The 27357-nt window shown below is 36.8% G+C and overlaps 2 long non-coding RNA genes across 2 annotated transcripts in view; one reads left to right on the top strand and one right to left on the bottom strand.

Moving 5' to 3' along the window:
- LOC117314520 (uncharacterized) overlaps positions 1 to 325 on the top strand; it is a 5441-nt gene extending 5116 nt beyond the window's left edge. The window contains exon 3 of the long non-coding RNA XR_012324960.1: positions 1 to 325. This exon is cut by the window's left edge and continues 3250 nt beyond it. This is a non-coding gene — a long non-coding RNA (uncharacterized lncRNA).
- LOC117314519 (uncharacterized) overlaps positions 294 to 27357 on the bottom strand; it is a 37239-nt gene continuing 10175 nt past the window's right edge. The window contains exon 3 of the long non-coding RNA XR_004529311.2: positions 294 to 27357. This is a non-coding gene — a long non-coding RNA (uncharacterized lncRNA).

Raw genomic sequence — 27357 nt, 5'->3', positions numbered from 1 at the left:
TCCAGGAAGGCACCCCACATTTTTTTTTTAATATCCAGGGTCTAATGTAGGACCTGGTCTTCCATTAGTGTTTGTTGAATGAATGAATGACCTCTGCAACCTGTCAGTGTGATAAGAGGGCAACATCACCTCCTCCCTCAGTATGGTACCAGTGTGACTGATATACCTGAGCTCCTCTGACACTTCCTGAACAGTCACAAAGTCCCTACACATGAGAATGTATCCTTAGTAATCAATTCATTATTCTAAGGAAATTAAGCAGAATCCTTCCCATGTCAGGATATGGGCAGCAATTTCAGAAGATCACCCAGTAGAACCATATTATGGCAAGACAAGTGCCAGCCACTCTGCTCATCCAGATGCACTTCATGGTGGTTGGTGCAGGAAAGAGAAAGTGAGACAACCTCCCTCCTGCACCAAGACACAGCATCAGCATTCTCTCCTGGAGCTGGAGAACTTCCCACAGCATGGGGAAGTTACTTAACAAATGGGGAGTTTTGCCTTGGGACAATATGAAAGAAAAATTCCCCACTTCATGTAACAAGAGTCAAAGACTGAGGAACAGCTATCATGGATGTTTCAATAATTTTCAGTCGGCAGTGTCGGAGGAGATATCTGGAAGAACATGGGGGAAAAAAGATTTTCGTGGAGAGGACCATACATATAACTTCTAACTAGCATGAAAAAAGACTTTTTGGCCACCTATAGACTTAGCATTTTTTTTAAAGGTTCTATAACTAAAATACACTGTTGCAAAATCTTTGACAGTATAATTCCAAAGAGCTCAAGATTATTACAATTATTAGATACAGATACTAGATATTTCTTTGTACTACAAAAAATAAAATTATTAGCATGACTGATCTAAAACTAGGCTAATCATAGCTGAGTGGAGATGTGTTTTCCAGATACTTTGGTTTAACTTCTAATTTTTTTCGTCCCAGTATAAGATGCTAGCTATGATATGATGTGCAGTCTTGGCCTTGTATTATTCTGGCAGAATCTGATTTTATTTCTTTGTTTTGAATAGTTTTACGTTCCAGAGTTTGGGGGGAAATATACTGATCTGTTTCGCAGTCTCAGGAGAGTGTTAATTTGGCTTCTGGCAGCCTCCGTATGAAAATTCCCCAGTGAAGGTGGCCCCGCATTTGGCAGCAGGGGCCTTGCAGAAGTGGGAGCATCTCCTCCAGGACGGAGAGGCAGGTGTGCCAGCACACCCAGGACCCTCTGTTGGCATCTGTTCTTCCAGCCCTGGGCACCAAGAGTGTCCCCATAAAATCCCTTAGGCCTGCTCAAAGCCATTTTTAATGCCTAGAGTCCAAATTAGAAAAATACAAGGTAGAAAAAGATGTATCTTTCCAGACCCACACTCACTGAAAATAAAACGTATTGGAAATAACATGTGCTCCTCCACAAACCTGTCACCCTGGCTGAGGCCTCTGTGTCACAACTCTCAAGGTTATTCTTGTTCTTAGTCTGCTAATTGTACTGCATGCAAGGCTTCCAGAATTCTTCCCACTGCCTCCTACGTGCCACAGGTACTAGTATGTGTGAGGCGGTAGCCAGAGGGCTGCAGGCTGTGAGAGAATGTGCGCAGAGATGCCACTCCGCCAAGGCTGGGAGGTCAGCCCAGTGTTGGGGGGACCTAGCTCGTATTGGTGTGCAGCGGCGGGAGGGTGGCCAGGAGCTAGGATGACCCAAGGGGAGGGAGAAGTTCACGTGCTGTTCAGGACCCAGACGTCAGTCAGGAGTTTTGTTCTGTTTTTCCGTGCTGTGCAGCTTTCGGGATCTTAGTTCCCTGAGCAGGGATTGAACCCACACCCTCAGCAGTGAAAGCACGGAGTCCCAACCACTGGACCACCAGGGAATTCCCCAGTCAGGATTTTAAATTCTTCATCTTTCTCACCTATGCCAGCCAGTCTAATTCATCATAGACAGAACACTTCAGGTTTTGGAATACATAACTAAGCCCACATAACTAAACACAAAATATTTGGGTCTATGGCATTTAAAGGAAAAAGGAGAAGAAGGAAAGAAGAAGGACCACTCCAAATAATAAACCATTACTTACTGTGGCTTTTATGAAAGTACAATTCACCTTTCATTAGACTCCAAAATTACAATCTTCCCACCAGCTTGGCAACAGTCTAAAAGTTTGACAACATAATGTGTTGTTGAGGCTGTGGAGGAACAGGAATTCTCATATATTGCCAGTATTAGTGAAAAATGGAACAGTTCTTTTGGAAAGACTTGGTAATAATGAGCAAAATTATCAATGAACTTACCTTTGAGCAGCCACTGCACTTCTAAGCAGCTATCCTATTGATACCTTGTAAAAGTACAAAATAACATATAGCCAGCATCATGCCTTGTGACATTGTTTCTAACAGCAAAAGATTAGAAATAACCCAAGTACTCAGCAATGATAAGAAATTTGTTCAAAATAACTATGGTGCATCCACACCGTGGAGTACTATGCAGCCATAAAATAGAACAAAGTTTTCCATCTTCCAGTGTGGAGAAGTCTACAAGGTATTTTGTTAAGTAAAAAAACCCAAGGTCGGGCTTCCCTGGTGGCACAGTGGTTGAGAGTCTGCCTGCCGATGCAGGGGTCGCGGGTTCGTGCCCAGGTCCGGGAAGATCCCACATGCCGCGGAGCGGCTGGGCCCGTAAGCCATGGCTGCTGAGCCTGCGGGTCCGGAACCTGTGCTCCACAACGGGAGAGGCCACAGCAGTGAGAGGCCCACGTACCGCAAAAAACAAAAAACAAAAAAACAAAAAAAACCCCAAGGTTATACAGTGTGCTACCTTTTGTGTAACAGGCAAGGAGAGTAAGAATATGTACACATATTTGTTTATATTTATAAAAAGAAACACTGAAAGGATAACTATCTGTAGGGGTTGGTTATCTGTAGGGGGTAGTTATCTGTAGGGGGTGGAAGAGAATGGAATGGAGAAGACAGTGGAAGTTAGACTTCCTGTGTGTACCTTTCTATACAGTTTTGACTTCCAAATCATAAATATATGTTCACAAATAAGTAAAACTAAAGCTGAAAAAGTGCTGTGTGGTGACCTAAATGGGAAAGAAATCCAAAAAAGAGGGGATTATATGTATATGTATAGCTGATTCACTTTGCTGTACAGTAGAAACACAACATTGTAAAGCAGCTATACTCCAATAAAAACAAATAAACAAAAGCAAGCCAATAAAAAATAATAAAGCTGAAAAAATTCCATTAATCTTCTCCAGCAGGTATAGCCCCCTCTGGCTCAAGGACCAGTCATTAGCTAATTGGGGCAGGGTGATGGGTATGGCAGGTTTCAAAAGCTATGGACAGAACTTTTAGACTGGACATCCATTCCCCTTTAATCCTGGTCCTCCAGGGCTATGCTGTGCTTTGTAGCTGAGATCAGTCTTCATTTCGTCCATCAGTTTTGCTAACCACATCCTTGTCTTGTTTCCTGGGATTGGGTCCCAGCCATTGAATCCTGCCTGTTATTCTATCCTGAGCTGGGAGCTCTGCTTTACCCCTACCACTATGGCAGTTTTATCCTTCCATCTTCCCTTGGCACTGAAGTCTGATCCCTTCACTCTTGGCTCATGGCTGTGGGCTTGGTATCCGTCGACAACTGTATCTGATGCTGTCTGACTGCCTGGATTGCGAAATATCAGCTTTCTCCTTACTGAACACTCCCTGACACCTACTGCTTACCAGAAGTACTAGAGTAACTGTACAAACAGTGACAATGAGTGCTTGCTGTGTGACAGGGCATGGTACAAAGGGCTCCACAGGCATCATCTCCTTTGATCTTCATGAAGATCCTAGGACGTAGGTACATGGATAAGGATCCTGAAAAAAAAGGTGAAGTAAAATAACTTGCTTAAACTCATGAAACCAGTAAAGGGAGAATCTGGGATTGGACACAGGTATGTCTGACGCTAAACTGGAGGAGTCTTCAGCTAGTTTAGCTAGTTAGGGAAGTCCTATGGCCAGTGGCCATGCTCTCCGGACCTAGGGGAAGCCTGAACTGCTGCACCTCTCCCAGTTTCCTGGGCTGAATTTGGTTCTGTAGTTTCTATCCAACTTGACAGATGGGTCACAATAGACATTGCCTAGCTGTTCTAGTCTCCCGTAGTTAGCCCTTCCATGCACACCTAACCCGCAACATAGGAACCATTTTCCTTACTTCTTCTAGCTCAGGACCACCAATAATTTGGAATGGGAAATGCTACATTTATAAACAAATATATTTATATTTGGTAAAACTTTATTAGGTTTTTATCGTTCTCTTCCTCCCCCCCCTTCATTCCTTCCTTGCTTCCTCTCTTCCTTCTTTTTTCTTTCCTTCTCTAAGAAAACTTTAAAATTTTTCTAAGGTCTTAGGAAAGCTATAACATCTAGAGGTTTATATTCCATTGAAAGTCTGTTGAGAGAAACTGTCTAACACATTTTGTTATACTGGCAATCTTTTGTTCTATACAGAATTTGTTTTAATAAAATTCTTTGTAAAGGCTTTCTGAAGGAAGCAGGGGCCGTGAACAAAATGTTCAGATATTATACTGTGTGATGTGTTGATAAGCCATCTGTGGAGGATATTTTATATTTTCCACTCCTTTAGGATTTAGGTTTTTAAAAGCCCTTGAATTAAGACAATTTCTGTACATACATATTGGAAAATAATTTAGAGAAAAACATTATTTGAGCCTCAATAACTTAGAATTAGAGATCACTTGAATAGGGACAAGGTTAAAAGTAAGTGTATTCATTGAAAGAGTAAGGGATCTTAAAAATCATCAGGCACAGACACCCCCAACAGTCTCCCTCAAACATACGTACATGCCCTCACACCCTGGGACACATCCCACATCCCCAGATATACCCAGAAACAAACATACAAAAATATCATTAGGAAATTGAAACTATAGGCATTTAAAAAGTTATCAGTCCAACAACCTCAAGGATACATGACTTTAATGGAAACTAGCAAATACAAGGATTGAGGAGTAGAGATGGGAATGGGAAATATTTTTCTACTTAAAAGCATAAAACAACTAGTATTTGTTTGTTATAAAACATAGAACCTTTCCTAATAACACCATTTCTTGTTCCATTTATTGCATTTACTTGAATAAATTTAAAAAGCATTAAAAATATTCAAGCTTTAGACTAACTTAGATTCATTTTCCTCATTTAGCCTGAAATAGTGATGTTTCATTTGTAATGTATTCTGAAGTCAAACATAATATAATTTTAGAATTTTGTGTGACTTCTCTCCCTGCTTCACATAAAGAGCAAAATAATTTATGAACTATACAGTAATATGATACCCTAATCTAGCTTTCATTAAACTTTCTTTTCAAAATTGAAATCATTTAATAATATTTTCAACTAATAAAACTATTGCATAGTCATTGTATAAAGTCTAGACAATAAAAGACTTTAATAGAAGATCAAAATCACCTGTAATCCCATTCAACAGAGACTATTTATTTAAATATGATGTAAATTTGGGTGTAAATCAAGCCTTTTTTTCTACTTCTGGTTCAGCAACCTGAGGGACTGATGCAGACACACTCCTGTAATAAACACATAGATATTTGGGGTAAATATAATCAATACAATAAATTACTGATAAACAAATAAATTGTGTTTCTAAAAGTAGATAATTGGGCCAGGAAGGAAGAAAGGAAAATCCTCTAGTAGCTCAAGCTGTAAGGTTGGACTGATAGAACCAGCACCTAGAGAATGGAGTTGGAGTATAAACCTCACATGGAGACAAGAGACATGGCCTTGGGTCCACTTAAGATGAATATCTGGAATTAAAAGTCTGAATTAAGGACAGGCTCTTGCAAAGTTGCTTAGTCCATTAAAATGGCACTAAAAAGAACTCCAGCAAGGAAAAAGAGCAAGGAATCTTGTACTATTCAAGTGTGAGTATGAATGAAAAAGAAACATCTAAGAAATTAAAACCCCAAGCCTGAGTGTAGGATCTAATTTTATTCTGGTCTTACAGCATGAAAATTCTCAGCTGATTAATGAAAAAGTTGGGAAACCCCCCACAAATTTGGTCCACGAAAACTCCAGGAACCAAATGTAAATCCTCATTACAGGGGGCAAATCCATAATTTGGGATATGTAGGACTCACACAGAAGAACCATCACTGCTTAAGATGAGCTCACAATATAAAATTATAAACCATATGAGGAAATGAGGATCAATCAAAAGTCTCAATAATTAACAAAATTAGTACCCAAAGAACCACAGAAAATTGAACACTCTGAAAGGGACTATAAACATTGCTATGTTTAAAATGATTAAACAAGTAAAAGAAGGAATTGAAATAATGAAACAAAGGAACAATATGAGCAGAGAATAAGCAGATTTGAAACAGAACAAAATTGGACTCCTGGAAATAAAAGATTAGTTCATTCAAATTAAAAACTCAATGAATAATCATGTAAAATAGTCAACTGAAAAATAGATCTGAATAAATCACCCATAATGCAACACAGAGATAACAAGATGGAAATATAAAGAGAGGTTATGAGACATGGAAGATAGAATGAGAAGTTTCAATATACTTCTAAGAGGCATTCCAGAGAAAAAGTTGTAGAGACATTCAAAGAGATAGTGGGAGAAGAAAAATACTGTTACAATTTACATGTTGTATGATTGTTTTATGTAAAAAACCCAGAATTATCCACACAGAAATTATTAAAATTACTAAGAGAGTTTAGCAAGATAGATGCAAAATTAATATACATTTTTTTCCTGGAAATTTGCATGTTTTCTTCTAAATTTTCAATTTTATTAGCAATAAAGTTAATTAAAAGCATTTCCTTATCTTTTAAATTTGTTACATCTGAATTTATGATGTTATCAATTTAATGATTTTTAATGAAGTACAGTTCATTTATAATATATTATTTTCAGGTGTACAATATAGAGATTCAATATTTTTATAGATTATACTCCATTTAAAATAATTACAAAATAACGGCTATATTTCTCTGTGCTGTATGATATATCCTTGTTGCTTATCTATTTTCTGCATAATAGTTTGTACTTCTTGACGTCATACCCCTAACTTGCCTCTCCTCCCATCCCTCTCTCCACTGGTAACCACTAGCTTGTTCTCTATATCTGTGAGTCTGTTTCTGTTTTGTTATATACATTCATTTTATTTTTTAGATTTCACATGTAAGTGATAACATACAGTATTTGTATTTCTCTGACTTATTTCACTAAGCATAATACTCTCTAGGTCCATCCACATTGTTGCAAATGGAAGAATTTTATTCTCTTTTATGACTGAGTAGTCCATTGTATACATATATCGTGTCTTTACCCATTCATCTATTGATGGACACTTAGGTTGCTTCCGTAACTCTTTACTATTGTAAATAATGCTGCTATGAATACTGGGGTGCATGTATCTTTTCAAATTAGTGTTTTCTTTTTCTTTGGATATGTACCCAGGAGTGGAATTGCTGGATCATACGGTAGTTCTATTTTTAGCTTTTTTGAGGAACCTCCATACTGTTTTCCATAGTGGCTACACACATTTACATTCCCACCAACAGTGCATTAGGATTCCCTTTTCTTCACAACCTCACCGATATTTGTTATTTGTGATCTTTTTGATGATAACCATTCTGAAAGGCATAAGGTGAGGTGATATCTCATTGTAGAATCTAATGACATTTATCTGTGCCTTTTCTTTTCTTCTTGAGTAGTCACAGCTTAGTTTATTTTGTTAGTCTTTTCAAAAAACAATATTTTGGCTTTGTTGCGCCTCTCTGTTACTTAATATGATTTCTGTTTAATTGATATTGTTTATATGATAGTTATTTAATTTGTTTCTGTTCTTTATAGTGTTTTTTATTCCACTTCCTTTGTGTTTTTTTCTGTTATGCTTTCTTGACTTTCAAATTTGGAAACACAGATACCTAATTTTTTTTTTTTTTTTTGCGGTACGCGGGCTTCTCACTGTTGTGGCCTCTCTCGTTGCAGAGCACAGGCTCCGGATGCGCAGGCTCAGCAGCCATGGCTCACAGGCCCACCCGCTCCGCGGCATGTGGGATCTTCCCAGACCAGGGCACGAACCCGTGTGCCCTGCATTGGCAGGCGGACTCTCAACCACTGCGCCACCAGGGAAGCCCAGATACCTAATTTTTAAACTTTAAGTATTAAGGCTATGAATTTCTCTCAGAATACATTTTCCTGCATCCCACAATGTATCTTCTGCATAACAAATGAGATGAGAGATAATAACATATACAAATAAAAACAAACACTGATAAGATACATAAGATAATTAGGATTTACATCCCTTTATCACATCATATAAAAAAATCAGCTCCAGGTGAATTAATGAGCTACGTGTGAAATATAAAACTATAAAAATTTTAGAATTCAATATAGGAGAATACTTTTATGATCTAATTTTTTTAAGCAAGTAATAAAAATGAAAACCACAGAGGAAAAATTGACAAATTAGCTACACTAAAAATAATAATATCAGTTTATCAAAAGATACCATAATGAGAATGAAGTGACCAGCCACAGACTGGGAGGAAATAGTTGCTAAATATATAACTGTCAAGGTATTAGTACCCTGAATATGTAAAGAGTTATTACAAATCAATACGAAAAAGGCAAAGCAACTTTTAAAGGGTCTAAAGAATTACACAAGCCTTTTTTGGAAAAGAAAGCATAAATGGCCAATAAACATATAAAGTGTCACTCAGTCTCATCACCAGTCAGGAAAATACAAGTTAATTCTACCATGAAGTACCATTACATATTCACAAAATTGGCAAATATGAAAGTCTGAAACTATCATGCATTGGCAGGGATGTGGAACAAGGCAATCTCTTATATAGCACTGATGGGAGTGTAAATTAGTACAATCACTTTGGAAAGCAATTTTGCTTTATGAAGATGCCCATACTTTATGACCTAGCAATTCCTCTCCTAGGTGTAAACTCTAGAGAAACTATCCTTTTCCAGGAGGCATTTATGAAATGCTTAAAGTAGCATTATGCCTACTAGTAAAAAACTAGAAACAAGCCAATATCCATTAACAGTAGAATGGATAGAACATGGGAGATATACAGTAATGACTAGGAATAAACTACAGTTATACTCAACGACATAGTAGAATCTCAGGAACACAATTTTGAGTGGAAAAAACAAATTGAATAACATATATAGCATCAGTTCCTTGATGTAATGTTTAAAAACATGCATCACAATATATTTTCATTGTGGAACTACAAAGAAAAGAAAGAAATGATAAATACTAAGTTTAGGATAATAGCCTCTGAAGGGAGAGGGGAAAGGTGGTGTGGCAGGGGGAGGGAGCACAGGGGAACTGAAGAATAATGGTGATGCTCTTTTTGTTCGTTTCGCACATTGGATGGTGTGCACCTAAGTGTTGTACTCTTATTCTTTTAAATTTTTCCCATATTCTTTATACTTTACGCATATCTTAAGATATTGTTTTGGATCTGCTCAGTATTTGTTAAAAACAATTTAAAGATAGAATGCTAAAGAGTCATACCTTTCCAGGATTGAAAAAGGACATGAGTACTCCCCAGCCCTTGTAAGTTAAATAAAAACAAATTCAAACCTAGATGATGGATGAGAGTGACACTGAAGAGCACAAAAGACAGAAAGAAAACTCAAGGAGAAAAGACAGATTGCCTTTTCTCAGAGGAAAAAGTACATTTCTCTGCAACAATGACGAACTCCAGAAATGAAATAACAACTCTAAGTACTGAAAGGGGAAAAAAAATCTTGAATAGAATTCTTTACCCAGCTAAGTTTAATTCATGACTGAGGGCTAAATAATGACTTTATCAAAAAGTTTGGCCGTAACAGACCTTCACTAGAAGAACTACTAAAAGATGTACGTAGTTAAGAAGGAAAATTACCCAGAAAAAAAGATGTGGGAAACAAGGAGAAAAAAAATTGGCAAACATTTTTGTAAAATTGAAAAAAAACAGGGGTGGATCCATGTTTCCTGGGACTTAAAGTTTCCATAATTCAAGGAACACTTTTTAAGAAAAGAATACCAAAGTATTAATAGAGGGCTTCCCTAGTGGCGCAGTGGTTGAGAGTACGCCTGCCGATGCAGGGGACACGGGTTTGTGCCCCGGTCCGGGAGGATCCCACATGCCGCGGAGCGGCTAGGCCCGTGAGCCATGGCCGCTGGGCCTGCGCGTCCGGACCCTGTGCTCCGCAACGGGAGGGGCCGCAACAGTGAGAGGCCCGCATACCGCAAAAAAAAAAAAAAAAAAACTATTAATAGAAAATTAGGTACTAAGGTTTGTATTTCCTTGGAATAAAAATATAAATCACACAAAAAAATTTAAATTTTAGCTAAATGTTGCAAAACCTCAAAAAATAATTTTAATTATTTTTATTATAATTTCATTTCCTCTATGTAAGTGAAATTTGGTTTCTGTTTTTTGGCTGCATACTCCTTGCTCACCTCTTAATGTGATAATTACCTTTAAATATCACCTATACAAAGAAGTAGAAAGATAAACCAGTCTTCTGACACAGTTGGTCAAAATTTGTTCTTTAAAAAAAAATCAGTCATAGTTTAGAAAAGTTTATTTTAGCTTCACATTCATTAGTAGTGGTCGGAGAGTCGTCAGATAAGTCCAGTCCTTTGATCCCACTGTCACAGCAGGCTGACCAAGGTCGGCTGGGTTTCACCACGCCCAGCAACCCTCCCACCCCCTACTGTGCCAGGGCAGTTCTCAGCAGTGGCATGTGCCAAGGTGTCCACAAAGCCAAGTCACATGGCCCTCAGGCTGAGAGTGGAACAGTGTCTCAGTCAGATTCTTCTCCTTGGGGAAGATGCTGATGCTGCATGGGGTCCACAGAGTGTAGGTTGTCACCGGGAATGGTGCCCAATGCCTGCCCCCCTCCTGCAGCTCCAAGACCACCACCAGGGCAAATAGAATAACCTCCAGGCTAGCAGGACTTCATTTCTTCAACTTTCTTGGAGCTGCTGCTATCTCCTGGGATCAGGGCCTCGGGAGCATCTATCAAGTTAAGGGCCCTGAAGCGGAACCATTAGCTTCATGGGAAATCAGCCTTAAGCAGGGACTATAGAAAACACTATTGACAAGAACAATTACTTCCCACTCATACATCCATAGAAAAGAAATTCTGCTCCAATCTTCATAAGGAGTAGTATAAGAACACTCTCAACTTCTCTCTGCTCCCTTAACCATTCCTCCCCAAAAGCAGGAGGTTTGGAGAGTTTAGGAGGAAGACCCAAGCAAGATGCTTGGCTGAGCCCCTGCTGTTCTCTCCTTCAGAACTGCCTGCCCCACTGAAGGAAAGCTGCCTGTGTCCAGGTGGTGAATGACCAGCCTTATTAGGGAAACCTGCTGGTGCTTCACTGTGCCATTGGGGCCTCAGTCCATCTAATTCAGGAATGAAGTACAGTATCAGCAAGCCCATCTGGCCACAGATCTTAAATAACTTTCTCCAATCCGCTTTATCTGAAATAAAGCTAATACTGTATTTTGATTTTCCATCTCTTATTCCTGCCTCTCTCCTTCCTTCTTTCTCCATATTGGTTCTGAATTCCAGATAAGTGCTATGTGTGGGATACCCTATGGCCCTAATAATAAATGCTAATTTGGAGAGATCTTTAAAAACAGGTGAAACTAATAAACTAGACAATGATAACAGAGAAGAGAGATCAGAGCTATTGATGAACTTCAGTCTTTCTTAAGTCAAGTGCAACATATTCAAAATTCAAGGGTAATAACCTCTGAAAGAAATAGAATATATATCTTCCAAAACACTGGAGGGGGAAAAAGGGAACAAACTCAATCAGTCCAATAGAAAGAAAAAACCCCAAAATAGTGAAGAAAGATATAGTAAATAGAAAACACAAAATGAGATGTATAAATAAATCCAACTATCAGCAATCCTAATAAATGTAAATATTAAATTCACCTGTTAAAAAGCAGAAATCATCTGAATTGAAATACAAATACTACATGTATGCCCTTTGCAAGCATAAAAGACAATGAACCTCAAAATCTGAAGTAAAATTATGGGAAACATAGTCCACGTAAATACGAAAATAAAAGTAGAAAAGCAATATTAGATGAAACAGAATTTACGGCAATAATATTAGCTAAAAAGGACCGTTATTTAATAAAAAAAAATTACCAAGAAAATATAATAATCCTGAACTTGCATGCACCCCAAACCCTAGCCTCAAAATATGTAAAGACACATAGTGATATATACTAAAATAATTGTTAAATTCCCCAGTCATGGTTTTTTTTTTTTTTTTTTTTGCGGTACGCGGGCCTCTCACTGTTGTGGCCTCTCCCGTTGCGGAGCACAGGCTCCGGACGCGCAGGCTCAGCGGCCATGGCTCACGGGCCCAGCCGCTCCGCGGCATGTGCGATCTTCCCGGACCGGGGCACGAACCCGTGTCGCCTGGATCGGCAGGCGGACTCTCAACCACTGCACCACCAGGGAAGCCCCCTGGTGGGTATTTTTAACACACATCTCTCAGAAACTGATATAGAAAGCCCACAAATAATTAGGAAGTATAAAATGTTTTGAACAACACAATAAGCTTGGTATAATGGACATATAGAGAATCCTGCTCCCAATAATTAAAGAAAACAGATAATTATCAGAGAGCGACCACAATCCAGTCACACAAATACCAAAGTATTCATTTCATACAGAGCACATTACATATCACAATGCAATACAGTCAGAAGTTAAAAAACGAACAAGACAATTTAAAGATTCTATTATTTTAGAAACTAAAAGGTACTTCAACATAGATAGAAAACATATATGAAAGGGCAACTAGATAGATCAATAAGAGATAAGTAGATAAATAATTCATTGTCTCAATGTACCATACTTTATTTGCTGTTGAACCATTTATGAGTCAACATTTTGGTTATGTGTTAGAGACTGCAGGTTATCTCCTAATATCCCATCTTCCCTTCTTCCTTAGTAACAAGACTCCTAGTTTTTAGCTGGAAGGTGTTGTTTGGAATAAAAACTTATTTCCCAGTTTCCTTTCCAGTTTGTTGTGGCCATGTGACCAAATGGAAGTGTCATGTTCAACTTCCAGGAAGTATCCTTAAAGAGAAGAACTGTGTCTTTTCTGCCCTCATTTCTTCCTTGTGTATCTTCATATATGACTTCTGATGTGTATGGATGAGATGCTTGGAGATCAAATAACTATCCTGGATCACAAGGTAGAACGCTCATAGAGAAAAGATTGTAGACACAAGATAGAAGGAACCTGGGTCACTGTTGTTTGCAGATTGCTTATCTTAGGACTTTATTTACATGGCAGGAAAACAAATTTCTACCTTCTTTAAACTATTATTATTTGGGATTTTCCTGAATAACGCATGTTTTCCCAAGTATTTTGCTGCAATGATAGGCTGCAGTAAGCATTCCTTTATGCATATATTTCCCCACTTCTAATGGAATGTATAAGTCATGTGATATATCCTTTTAAAGGCTTTTGAGATGTATTGCCAGATTTCACTCCATAAGATTGTACAACTTTACTCTTCCACCAGCAGTGAATAAAAGTGCTCCATTATCCCATACCCATTCCAACAGCAGGTATCATTCTTGCCAATCTTTGACAATCAGATAGGCTAAGAATATGATTGCATTTTTTGATTACTGGGATGGTTAAACATTTTTAAAAATTTGTTTGCTATTTGTGTTTTTTTTAATTGAAGTATAGTTGATTTAAAATGTTGTGTTAATTTCTGCTATACAGCATAGTGATTCAGTTGTATATATATATACACATACATATATATATATGTATATATATATATATATAATTCTTTTTTATATTCTTTCCCATTATGGTTTATCTCAGGATATTGAGTATAGTTTCCTGTGCTATACAGTAGGAAGTGTTTATTCTTTTATATGTTGCTTCTTGAAGTTCCTTGATCATTTTTCTATTAAGGCATTCTTTTTCATATTGATTTTAAAAGACTCTTTATATATAGAGTATTTAACCCTTTGTCTTACATAGCATTAATTTTTTTTCAGACAGTTCATTGCTGTTACACATTGTTTATGGTATTTTTATGCAGGATTTTAAAACTTTTATCAGGATTTCTCTTTGGTATCATTTTTCAGAAAGTTCTCTCTTCTTACATATTATAGAAATATTTGCCTACAATATCCACTAATACTTTTATGTGTTATTTTGTTTTTATTAAACTTACTTTGAAACTGTTAATCCATCTGGTACTTATTTTGCTATATGATAGAGATCTAAGCTTTTACTTTTCCAAGAGGATAACCAAATATTTCAACAGTTGTTGAATAAGTCATTCTTTATCACCTGATACAAAATATTATCTCCAGGGAAAACTAAATTCCCCTTATGTACATGGATCATTTTGATCCCTCAGTTATGTTCTATTGATCTATATATCTATTTCTCTACCAATGCCATAGCTTTAATCATTCTATCTTTTAAATATTTGCAAATAACTGACGTGGTATATTCTCCCTAATAAATTTTAAAAAATTTCTCATGATGAATTTTAGAATGCTTTAAAAAATGTATTCCAACAAAACAAAACAAAAAATCCATAGATCTACCACAGCTGGGACTTTGTTTGGAATTTCATTATAGTTTTAGATTGATTTGCAAATATTTGACACTTTTTTTTTTACTACTGACTCATCAATATGATATTTCCTTTTATTTTCAAATGAAGTCACTATGACCTTTTTCTGAGATGCTATCAGATGCTTCACATTAGGCTATAAAGCCTCTCGTATATGTTAGACATTTTGATAAGAGTAAGAAAGTCATAAAAGCGGACTTTGCCTCCAATGTGCTCATATTCCACTAAAGATAAATAAGACTGCATTGAGTTGACACGAAGCTGTATAAAACAGAAATAAAATGCTCCATAACTTTATTATTGTAAATACACTGCTCTGTACTTATACCCTGCAAATCTGGCTGCAATGACAAATGGCAATAAGAGCAGAATAGAATTGATCTGTAATGGTAAAGGAGAGGGTGAAAGGCATTGCAGATGGCAAAAGTAGCATTTGGGCTGGAGAAAGCAAATTATGAGGCAGATTCACGTGTGTTCTAGGCTAGCAAAGATAATATAAATATACAATAATTTTTAAAAAGGGAAATTAGGGAGAAGATAACTAATTGTTAAAAAACATTTCAACATGGGTCAGCAAAATGGATTTTATGAGAGCAAAAATTTGGACCTATTATAGTTTCTGAAAATGAGTCTTAAAAATCAAAATGGCGCTTAAGGAAGATACTTCTTGCTGCAATGAACACACAAATTTGGAGTAAGAAAGTAACTAATAGTTTGTTTAGGAAATTGGTGCAATAATTTATTTTACAATTTTATTTATTAATTCAATAATTTTTATAGAATATTACTCATTATGTGCCTATAATTGTGTCAGCATTGAAATGACTTTGTTTGCATCCCCAAATCTATTTTCACAAGGCCTTCATGACAGATGTCTAATGATACCATTTACAAAGAGGAAGACATTCCCCAGGTACTTCTGTACTTTGTTCAACAGAAATTTAACTGCCCAAGCGGATGCTTGATTGATGTTATTCAATGATTAATGCAGCAAACTCCCCACTTTACCCTCTGCAGCAGAAATCTCCATTTAACCCCTTGGGATATGTAAGTGCCTCATTTCTTGAGAAAATACAGTGAGATTAGGGAGAAGGGAAGGCTTCACAAAGCAATTAGGAAGAGGACAGATTCATCCATCCTCCTCCTTTGAAAAGCAGCTTCAACCAAGGTACTGCCAACTAAAATAAACTTTTACCTGCAAAGGAGTTTGCAAGAAAATTTGAGAAAATAAGAGAAATAAATAAAACAGCTATTAGGACAGCCTATTTCTCTCCTTCCATTTTTTTTTCCCCCAGTGAATTGAGTCCAATGGCAGAAAATCTCACTGAAATAAGCATTTGTAAGTGTATCACAGTTGCTTTTCAGTCTGCAAAAGTCACTCTCCTGTAGTACGAATATTTTATTTTTTTTCTCCACACATAACTGATGTCTACATGATGTGAAGCAATCCTGGTTCTTGTTGGTGCTGCTATTTGGAATTGGAAGAGTTATTTGGAATTGGAATATCTCCTACCAAAGAGAGCTTCAAAATATTTGCTTCATTTTGTGCCTTTAATTCCTCTCCACTTTCCCTTACTTGTAATTAATAGCTGCTAAGTGATACAGTATGAGAGGAGGTGAAGAAGGGCCACACATAAATATAGGTTCTTTACAAAAGCACATTTAACTCTTGTTTTTAAAGCCCACTTTCCCCTTCGACCTGGTGTGCACATGTCCTAAGCATCTTCTGGCCTCAGAGGCACCTTTTTCTCTGTAGTCAACAATTAGAGAAGATTCTCTCCACCAGGGATGCTATGAGGGAGACAAGAGGAAAAGGGGCTGATAACATTCTTAATCTTGTTCCTGTTCTTGGAAAAAATCCAGATATTGTGGCTCCCAGCCGATTTAGGGACATTAAACAAAATACTTAATATAGGTAAAAATGACTTTCACCATTAGCTATATGTTTTTATAAAAATCATACATGCTCATGGCAACAAACAAGCAAACAAATAAATAGAACAACAAGAAAACAAAAAAGAAAGAAAATAAAAGACATGGTACAGTACAGAATAACGTACAAAGAAAAAGTACTTTTCACACTCCTACTTCCCAGTGTTTTTTCCAGAGCATATACATAAAATATTTACTTCAGGGACTTCCCTGGTGGCACAGTGGCTGGGAGTCCGCCTGCCAATGTAGGGGACACGGGTTCGGGCCCTGGTCTGGGAAGATCCCACATGCCACAGAACAGCTAAGCCCGTGTGCCACAACTCCTGAGCCTCAGTGACGCAACTGCTGAGGCCAGTGCGCCTAGAGCCCGTGCTCCACAACAGGAGAAGCCACTGCAATGAGAAGCCCACGCACCGCAGTGAGGAGGGGCCGCCGCTCGTCGCAACTGGAGAGAGCCCGCGCGCAGCAGCGAAGACCCAACGCAGCCGAAAATGAATAATAAATAAATTTATTAAAAAAATATATATATATTTACTTCAGAAAAATGGGATTACAATATATGTTCTCCAACTTGCCTTTTTTTTTCTACATGAAACAGTTTATCTTGGACTTCTTTCTAGTAGCATATATAGCTCTATTTCCTTCCTTTAAACATCTGCATGCAAGCACAGATGTGCCATCATTTTTAAGAGAACTAGATCCTTATTGATGGATCTTCAGCTTTTTGTTTTTTTTGGGTTTTTTTGGCTATTTACAAATAACATGACAATGATTATTGTTGTACATCTGTGTAAAAAACTATAGGGTAAATTTCTAAATGGAATTGTAAGATCAAAGGATGTGTTATTTAAATTGAAAAGTAAAACTCATGTGTTAAAATTTAACACATCCTGCCAAATTGCTCTCTAAAAAGTTTGTATCAATTTACACTCCTACTGATGGATCTGAGACTGCAGTTTCCCACACTCACAACGAATATTTTCATCCCCGGCAATATGAAAAAAGAAAATTCATTTTTCAATTTTAGAAATTTTCATTTCTTCACCTATAACTGAACTTGAACTTTGTATATGTTTATCAGTTTTTTCCCTGCAAACAAACTGTTTATCTATTGTTTTAAAGTTAACTTGTTTACTTTTTATTAATATGTAAGAATATTTGGATATTAAGGAAATTAACACATTGTCGTATGTATTAAAAATGTTTTTCCAAGAATGTGTAATAAACATTCTGCTTTAAAAGGATATTCCTAATTTTACCAGTAGATGCCTTATACAGAGTGAATTTGATTTAAAATCATTTCTATTTATATCTCTCACTAGGGAGCCTTGATTTAATCAATTTTCCAAAGAAAATGCATTCTTCTATTTGATTTAATCTTAAGATAGTTGTTTGATGTAACTTTAATACATAATCATTACCTCAAAGATAGATTTATGTTTCAGAAAGAAGGAAAACATTAGGAAAGAACAATGAAAAGCCAAAGAATAATGATGACCATCTTCATTTTCATAAAATCTTTAGAATAAAATAAATTAAGAATATAAAGCATAGAACATTCATGAGGATTTCAAGCCTGGCTCAGAACTTTCTCCTTAATTACTTTGCCAAATTTTTTCTTTATCATTTCTATTGCAATTCCCTCTTTGGGGAACATATTTCAAACTCCTTCTTTTTATCCATACTCTCTTTCCCAAATTATCTCACATATCTTCTGAAATTTTATATATTTTGAGGGAAATAGGATTGATCTAAAAGTTAATCACTGTTAGATTCCATACACAGTTTTATAGAAAGATCACTGTCTAAATCTCAGATCACTGGGCTTATGGTTTATCAGTAGCAGTGTTTTAACCTGCTTGATTTAACTAATGCTCCTCAGAGTGTTATCGCTGGAAAATTAGAACATCGATGCTAGATGAAGTAACATAAATGCTAAAGGCAGGTTTAGGTAAATGAAATTCTTTAATATTTCTAAATCTCTGAGAATCATATTATTCTACAGTTTAACCTCTAAAATTCTATGAACTCACGATTCTAGGATTTTATGTGGAAGTAACTATTTACCTATGTTTGCAAACCGTTGTTTCAGGTTCCAGATTGTTTTTGATGCTCAATGGTTTATTTTTTAATCAACTGACTAATTTTAAGAAATGAATTATCCCTTGTACTAAAGAGCCTATAAAATTGCAGGCATTGTAATGAAGTGACTAAATTAAAATCTGATATAATTAAAATATGTTGGTAGGTAAGCATTTTTAGTTTACTTTTAAATATGGATGAAGGGTTATTTAAAAATTATTTTATTTACTATCTTAAGAATATTTGTTATAACATTTAATTTATTTTATTCTAATTTATTAATATTTATTTTTCCTTTTTTTGTTTCTTTTTTGGTTTGGGCAAGAGAGACTAGTGTATTTTGTTTTTGTTTTTGATTCAGTAAGGGAAAAAAGAGAAGACATATCAGAAGACAGGCAGAGTTTTGACCCAAGGAATCTGGAAGTTGTAGTATTTACAGTCCCTTCCATTCATTAAACCAATATTTACTGAGCACCTGTTGAGATTAATTTGGATGAGAACTGAATTAAAACCATTTGAAGTCTGAGTCAAGGGCTATCTAGACTTTGTAAAAGCCTTTGTAAAAGCCGAGTCCATGTGGTTTTAATCCAGACGTGTCTGTCTACCCCAAAATAAACTCAAATTTTAGTTATGGTATATTAGTAATAATGTGGAAATATAACCAACCTGTTGTTAGATGATTGCATTTCTTTAAAAATGACTTTATATTGAATTTTAATTTATTCATAAGACAAACGTGTTTTGGGGGAAAAAATGTCAGTACCGCTAGTTTAATAAAGCATTTACGTTTATACGTAACGGAATTCTTGTTGGTTGTAGCCCTCATTTCTCTCTGAGGATAAATTCTTGTAGCTGTCAGTTTACTAGGTTCTGGATAAGCTAGGGGACTTGGGCTTGATGACTGAATTACCCTGCTTACTAGGCAGCAGTGGTGGGGTGGGGTGGGCAGGTGGCAAACGAGTTTACATTGAGAAAATCCTGGAGGAAAGAGCGAGGCTCCAGTGGAGGCTGTGCTGGAGAGTGTGTGAGGAAACGGGACTTCTGATGGTTGGGGACCCAGGGTCAGGGATGGGGCAGGACATGGTCATGGGGTTGTGGGGTGAAGGTGAGCACAGTGTGGGATGTAACTCCTCACTATGCCACCACAAATCTTCAGTAAATCTTTTAGACTATTGGACTGATAGGATTTCATGTGGAAGCCAGTGAATAGAAAGAGTTCATGTCAAAGTGAACGGTCAGCACAACATAGCTGAAAAGGACAGCAGACGTCTTAGTAACATATACCAAAAATAAATAAATAAGCACCGAGAGAGTTTTACGTCAAATGCTTTGCCATTTGGTTGTGTCTGGGGTTCTGAATGCTACTGGGCCTATGCAACATTGCTCAAGACTCAGTGCCCTGCCCCTCTGGAATAGCAATCAAAATTCACTAGCAACACATTCAGAGACAAGAACCTCCCAAAGCAGGCCTCTATGGGTGATTTATTAAAGAAATTACATGAACATAATCTTCAACAGAATTTTAGGTCTTAAGGGCCTAAAGTCAAAGCGGTCATGTTTTAAAAGTCAGTCAAAAATTTTTTTTCCAAAAATGATCTATTTAATTTTCATAGTCAGGTTTTAAATGAAAAATAAGTTTTTCTATTTACACTGTCTCTGCTCCATTATAAAATATTTTAAGGCTATTTTGAATTAGATCAATTAAATAACAAACCTATTATAACTTGTATCTAATATTTACTATTGGTGGGAGAGTACTGTCTTCAAGCTCCTCAGTCCTTAATGTCAGTAATTTTCCTCTGTAAAGCTCTACTCACTGGGCATACTTCATGAGATCTCTATGTGCTGTGAAAGGAAGTAAAATCACTTGGCAAGAAATTTCTGACTGCAGTAGTATTTGTTCATTTGCATATTGGTAAGTGATTTGCATGCTAGTTAAGGATGTTGCAAATACATCTCTGACTTGTATGACCAAGAAGGAGAGATTAGATGCTGATAGGATGTATGTGAAAGTACTTTGTAAAGTTCCAACAAAATATAGTCCTCTAATATCAGGGTCAAACAGAGGCTAACAAAATAGTCTCAGGAATAGCCATGAGGCAAAGGAAAATTACTTGCTCATGAAACCAGAATTGTAAATAATCAGGCACAAGTATATACCAAATACCTTAAAAACTTGTTTTCTTCTATGTATTGAGGTAATGAAATCGTTTAAAAGATTCATGTTTTAATATAGTTTGTGTTATCCAGACCCTTTTTATTGATACTATGGTCATTTTCATTTTCCTAGCAGCTATTATTTTGCTACTAATTTCTAATTTTACTGCATTATGATCAGAGAATATGTTCTATATGAAACCAATTTTTTGTTATTTATTGAGATTTCCTTCATGGGAAACTTTAGAATTGTTGGATTTTTCTCCAACTAGATATATACTTGCTTTTGTTTTTCCTCCTTGGGAATCAGTGTACTTCCATTTTTAGACCCTTGCATTCCATTATAGAAAATTTTATTGTCTTTCTTTCTGAATGTTACCTGTCTCCCATTTCTTACTCTCTCCCTATGTCTCATGAGACATTTTCATTGGACCTTCTCATTTTATCTTCCACATCTCTGAACCATTCATCTCTTTCTCTCTGTACTTCATTCTAAGTGGTTTCCTCAAATATATCTTCCAGTTTGGTTAATTTTCTCTTTGGATGTGTCTAACATGCTGTTTAACTTATCTGGTGAGATTTTAATGACTATAATTTCCATTTCTAGACATTCTGTTTGTTTCATTTCAAATTTGCCTATTCTTTATTTTCACGGTGTCCTATTGTTTCATGATGTTTTCAATTCTTTTTTTAATATTTCTTTGCTCTTTTATTTATTTTAGAGTGTCTTTGATTTCGTTCTGCCATCTATAGTTGTTTTGGTGCTTCTTCTCTTGATTTTTGCCTCTGATGGCTCTCCTTTAGAGTAGTATTCCTTGTGTACTTTATAACGTTTTGTTGTTGTTGTGAATTCATCTCCAGTGGGTTCAGTTGTTTTTCAGAGAGGCTTCTGTTATGAAATGAATTCTGTACCCACCTCTAAATGCATACATCATAGCCCTAACCCCCAGTGGGACTATATTTGGACATAGGACCTTTAAAGAGCTAATTAACATTAAATAAGGTCATAAGGATGGGTTCCTAATCCAATATGACTAGTTTCCTTATAGGAATTGGAAGAGACACCAAGGATGTCATACACGGAGTAAAGGCCATGTGAAGATGCAGCAAGAAGGCAGCTGTCTGCAAGCCAAGGTGAAAGGCCTCAGGAAAAACCAAACCTGCCAACACCTTGATCTTGGACTTCCAGCCTCCAGAACTGTGAGAAAAAATATATATATATTCTGTTATTTAAACCACCCAGTCTGTGGTATTTTGTTACGGCAGCCTGAACAGACTAAGACAGTTTGTGAACCCTAGGTTGTGAATGTAACCTCACAGAGTGCTTTTGCACTTGCTTCTATCAGATTCCTAGGTGTTCAAGGTTCTGGCCCTATTTTTATGTTAATTTACTGGCTTAGAGAGTCCATTCCAAGATAATGGACTTAGGGCTAGGATTCTAAGCAAATAGTATAAATTCAGACCTCTCAATATGTGACCCAGGCTGGTGTTAGTTTCTTTCAAAAGATGTCCCTTCCTTGACCTGTGCTCACTCTAGGGATCAATAACAGCAAACTTCCTTGCTCCTTCTACAGGCCAAGTGGTATGTTTTGCTAGCTCTCTTTCTGAGGCTCTGGACTTTCTGCAGGGCACTGGCTTCAGCCTTCCAACCCAGTAAATCTAAGGCCTTATTTCCTGTCCCATCCTCATCTCTAAGAGTCTTTATCCAGGACTAAATCCCCATAGGTCCCTGTAGCATCAGCTTGTACTTATTGCTTTGGCTTTTGTTTCTTGTTTATTTCTGATGTCCGGGGAGTTTTGTTGCTTCATTCTATCCATCACTTCCATGAATCTGTACTAGGAAGGGAGTCTTTCCATGTCCCATTTGTCCACCACGCTCACTTTCTAATTGCATATACTAGAAAGTGTAAGATATTTTTTCTAACACGCTAGAAGTATATTTGCCCTCACAGAGTTGTATCAAATTTGTCCTTGTAGGGTAGGATTATGTGAGTTAGTAGTCAGTAAATTTGTCACAACTATATTTTTAAAAGGTTCTATGCGGGTAGGAGAATAAATTAATTTTAGAACAAATAAGCTTCAATACTGTGATGAAACTATCATCAGGAACCTTATCTCCAGACTTGATATCAGTATGATATACATATAAACTTAAGGTTTTCGAGACAATTGTAAAGAATATATATATAATTATAAGGTGAAAAGCAAGAATAAAAGTCTTCATCTTTGTGCTTGTATTATAATTGCCAAGTGACTATCTTCATTGGCCTTTAATGCACTGCTGTGGACCAAACTTATATGTTGAAGCTCTATTCTATTGTGACGGTATTTGGAGATGAGGCCTTCCGGAGATAATTGAGATTAGATGAAGTCATGAGGGTGGGGTACTCATGATGGGATTAGTAGCTGTCTGCACACTAGGATCTGAGTTGGTAGCACCTTGATCTTAGACTAAATGTCTGTTGTTTATGGTATATTTTTATAACAGCCTGAGCAGACTAATACACGCACACACTGTTCAGATAGCTGTAACCTGCTTTCCTACCATCTGTTTTTTAGATTTGTGCTGTCCCTACATACTTACTAGATAAGTAATAAATGAAAGTTTGTGATCACCCAAAATTAGGTGTATTTAACAGGCAGTCAAGTTTCTGAAACTCATTTTCCCCATTTAAAGCTCTCCTGACTCAAATGCACTCTTAGTTGTTCAAAATAATTCTGTGCTCTCCCTCTTATTCAGCTATTTGAGGTTTGATTAAGATTAATGCATTCAAGAGCCTACAACACTAGACTTCGAGCTGGGGGGTGTCAGATGATCTTACCAGAACGTAACCAGCAGCAAACTGCATATCCTCGGCACAGACTGCAGGGGTGAAATGTGCATGATGTGAGACCCTCGTGGTGTTCTCTTAACACCTTGGTTTGCAGGAGGATGAAAGGAAGAAATGCATAATGCTCTCTCTTAGTAAGGCATCATGAATTCAAGCAGTGAAGTCTATACTTTGGCGGGAATACTTCTGCATTTCCTGTAGCCGTCTAATGACTATGACCATGGGAAAGGAGGGATTGAAGGAGGCAACAAATGATGCTCCAGTAGGAACCAGGAGACGTTCTGCCTTTCCAGACCGTTCCATTATAGCTTCAACTTTACCAGTAATTCAGATTGTCCTTAAAAGAGTCCTTGATGCTTTGCATTGGCCCTTTCTCTCCATTTCCATTTACAAAGCAAGTGGTTTGGGGCTTGTCATCTCAATGCCTTCAATTTCCTGAAATGATGACAAAGCAAGTTAAACTGTACTTCGTTTTAAAATAGTTTTCTGGAGCCTGACTTCTGCAAGAGTGGTCCTGATTCCACTCCATGGGAGTCTCCTGGGAGCTTCTCCAATGTAGCATCTTGGACACGGAGCTGCTGAATCAGAATCTGCACTTTATCAAGATCCCAGATGATGCAAATGCACATTCGTGTCTGGGAAGCAATGGTTTAGAGTACTGTGCTCTCCACCTAAGAGTTACCTCTTCTAACTCATTAGTAACTAAGGAACAAGGTGAAGGTTTTCCCATAAACCTACCTAATGTAGCATTTTGATATTCTATTAACAATTCAGAATCACAGTAGGGTCTCTTTTTCCACATATAAGGAAACCTAGCATTTAAGTCTATGAATGAATCAGAAAAATTGTTTTTATTTTGATTTAGTATGAATGTGGTCTTGTTCACAACTGCTAAATTGGAAGCAAAGAACTGTTTCCTTTCAGGTTAATGGGTTTCCCCTCATCAAGCTGTCCTTCTTTCATGTAATCTAGACTTGCCTCCACTTATTTATTTTTTTATAACTGTTCTTCTTTTTAATAGGATTATTCATCCTTCCAATATTAACAGCAATTAGACTTACCTCATGGTGCGTCACGCTGACTCAATCTGCGGCTGTCAGAGTAGGATGATCTTAGTCTTGTCTCAGTAACAAATTTTGACAAGCAAAACAAAGCAGCAGGCAAAATACATGAAGAGAATTAACAATAAAGTATCATAGATGACAAGAACTTCTTGAACATGATGGTTGCCTCTGCCTAGTCTGTCCTTGTGGAAACAATGATGTTCACCCTGCTCGGACTGATGACACTGTGACATAGTCTTAACTTGTATATTTCAGGAAAGTTTTAAAAGAAGACTTTTAAAGGCTTAGAAACATTAACATTTGCTTTCCAAATCTAATCTATTTAATTTTATTGGAAAACATTTACAGAGCTCATCAGCAGACTCTCTAGTATTGAGTAATATTTAGCATGCTGTAATCATGGGAAGGAGAGATTTAGATTAAATGCTGCTTTTTATTACTATTTAATCATCGTAAGTTGATCCACTTTTTATCCTTTTAGTCAACAGATATCAAAGGTGGGAAAATATCTTCGTTTGCAGACATACCTGTATTTATCTCCTATTATATTTTTCATTAGCGTCTACATAAGATTTATTCCTGGTGATTCCCAACAAAGTAAATGTGAATCTCTTAAAACCAGATGCTAACAATAAAGACAAATGAACCTGATCTCTTAGACATGTTATGAGAATAAATTAGATAATATTTACAGGGGGATTTGACCTCACTAGAGATAGTATATAAATGAAATGTGAAAAAAAAAAACTTTAAAGATAAAAAATTCCATTCATTTGTAGCTAGATTGACTTGACAGTACCAAATTATGTTCTGAGTAAAGAAAACAGGCCGACTAACAGTGGTTCCGCTGGTTGTGGATAAATGCCAAGTACTGACAATGAATTCCAGGTCTGGGCTGAAACCTCAGGCATCAGTTTGAATATGCACAAAATGAGCTCTTTGTCTTTTTCTATATGTCTACATTTATTCTACTTGGAATAGCGGTAAAGCCTTGCATACGTTGGGTTAAATTATCAAAGTTATTTTAAACCCCTTTCCACATTTAATAACATATAAAGATTGTTAATAAAGCCGTGATGTGAACAAATTTTAAGGATATATGTAACCCATATACCTCTAGAGAAACTGTTTTTAAATTTTTATTATCTAGAACCAAAAAGGAGGTTTCACCAGGACAATGGGCAAAGAGGGAATCATAGTCATTGTAGACTGAAAGGCAAAGTTGTCCTTACAGGTATGGGGAAGCTGTCAATTATATTCTTAGTATTATTTTTGGGACACAGGAAAGTCCCCCAATCCCACATATTTTTCAAACATCCTGGCACACTGCTCCAGATTCTACCATTTAAAATTCTTCTGAGTTAAGGGAAGTGGTTGCATATTCATGGAAAAAGGTGAGATTAAAAATTGTAGGATGATGAAGACATTCACCAATATAATAAACGAACACTTACTTCATACCTACTACATGCCAGGCACTATTTTAAGTGCTTTACCAGAACTATCTTCAACCCCATGAAATAGATACTATTATTAACCCAGTGACACAGATGTGGAAACAGGCAAAGAGAGGTTCAGAAGCCTGCCCAAGATCACACAGGCTACAAATGGCGTACCTGGATGCCCACCCTAGCAGTCTGGCTCTAGAATCCATACTCTGAACCAACATGTTTTCCTACAAGTGTAGGAGTTAGCATCATACAATATATTACTTTTAAAACATGAAACAATACTTTGCAATCTTTGATACAAAGAGAAATGTGAAAGCTGAACATTTTTGTATTGCTTAAGTAATGTTGCTTTTTTTCTAGAAAAGCCAAGATTTTAATACTAGAGCAGCCTCCACCTTTCCATTTTGAACAGGAGACTCACGGACAGTGAGTGTTCATGGTACAATCTTACCATGTTGAAACTGTTCACCAAGAACGGAGCACTAGATAACCTGCCAAAAGGAGAGCTGTCTTGTGGACCCAACAGCAGATATTCAGGTAGAAATGAGAAATGCCACAAGGAAATGAATTTAGAGATGGAAACATCAGAGGAGATTAGATAATATACTGTGAGCAATTGCCATGTATAACATTATTTATTACTAACTTCCGTAGCAAGAGGCTACTATGGTTCTTAGGATGCAGAATAACTTCTTGATACACACAATGTAAAGAAAGCCTTTAAAATTGTTCTCTAATGTCAGAAGTACGTGCTGTGCACGTTTTTGTTTTGTTTTGTTTTATCCCATAAAACATAAGGTTTTTAAAAAGAGATGAACTGATATCCCAGTTTCCCTGCTCCTAACAGAACACTGTAATATGATTAAGTACAAACCTTTCCATAGCAACAGACATTGTGTATCAGGCATGAACCCTACGTATCTCCCTTGAAGAAAGCTTTAAGGTTATAACAGACAAATTCAAAATAAAGCCTATGATCCCGCCACCGTGAAGTCTGCTCCCCCAATGAGCTCAAGAAAGGACACATTGACAAACAACTCACCATGGCTTCGTTTAGCTCATTTCTTTGCCTTTCTTTTTCTTTTCTTTAACTATTAAGGCCACTTTAGCCTTAATAGTTAACAAAGGTTTCAAGAGACAGGACTAGAGCCAC

Source organism: Tursiops truncatus, chromosome 12 (genome assembly GCF_011762595.2).
Source record: "Tursiops truncatus isolate mTurTru1 chromosome 12, mTurTru1.mat.Y, whole genome shotgun sequence".
Taxonomy (NCBI): domain Eukaryota; kingdom Metazoa; phylum Chordata; class Mammalia; order Artiodactyla; family Delphinidae; genus Tursiops; species Tursiops truncatus.
The sequence above is the reverse complement of the archived record's forward strand: the minus strand, read 5'-3'. Positions and strand labels throughout refer to the sequence as shown.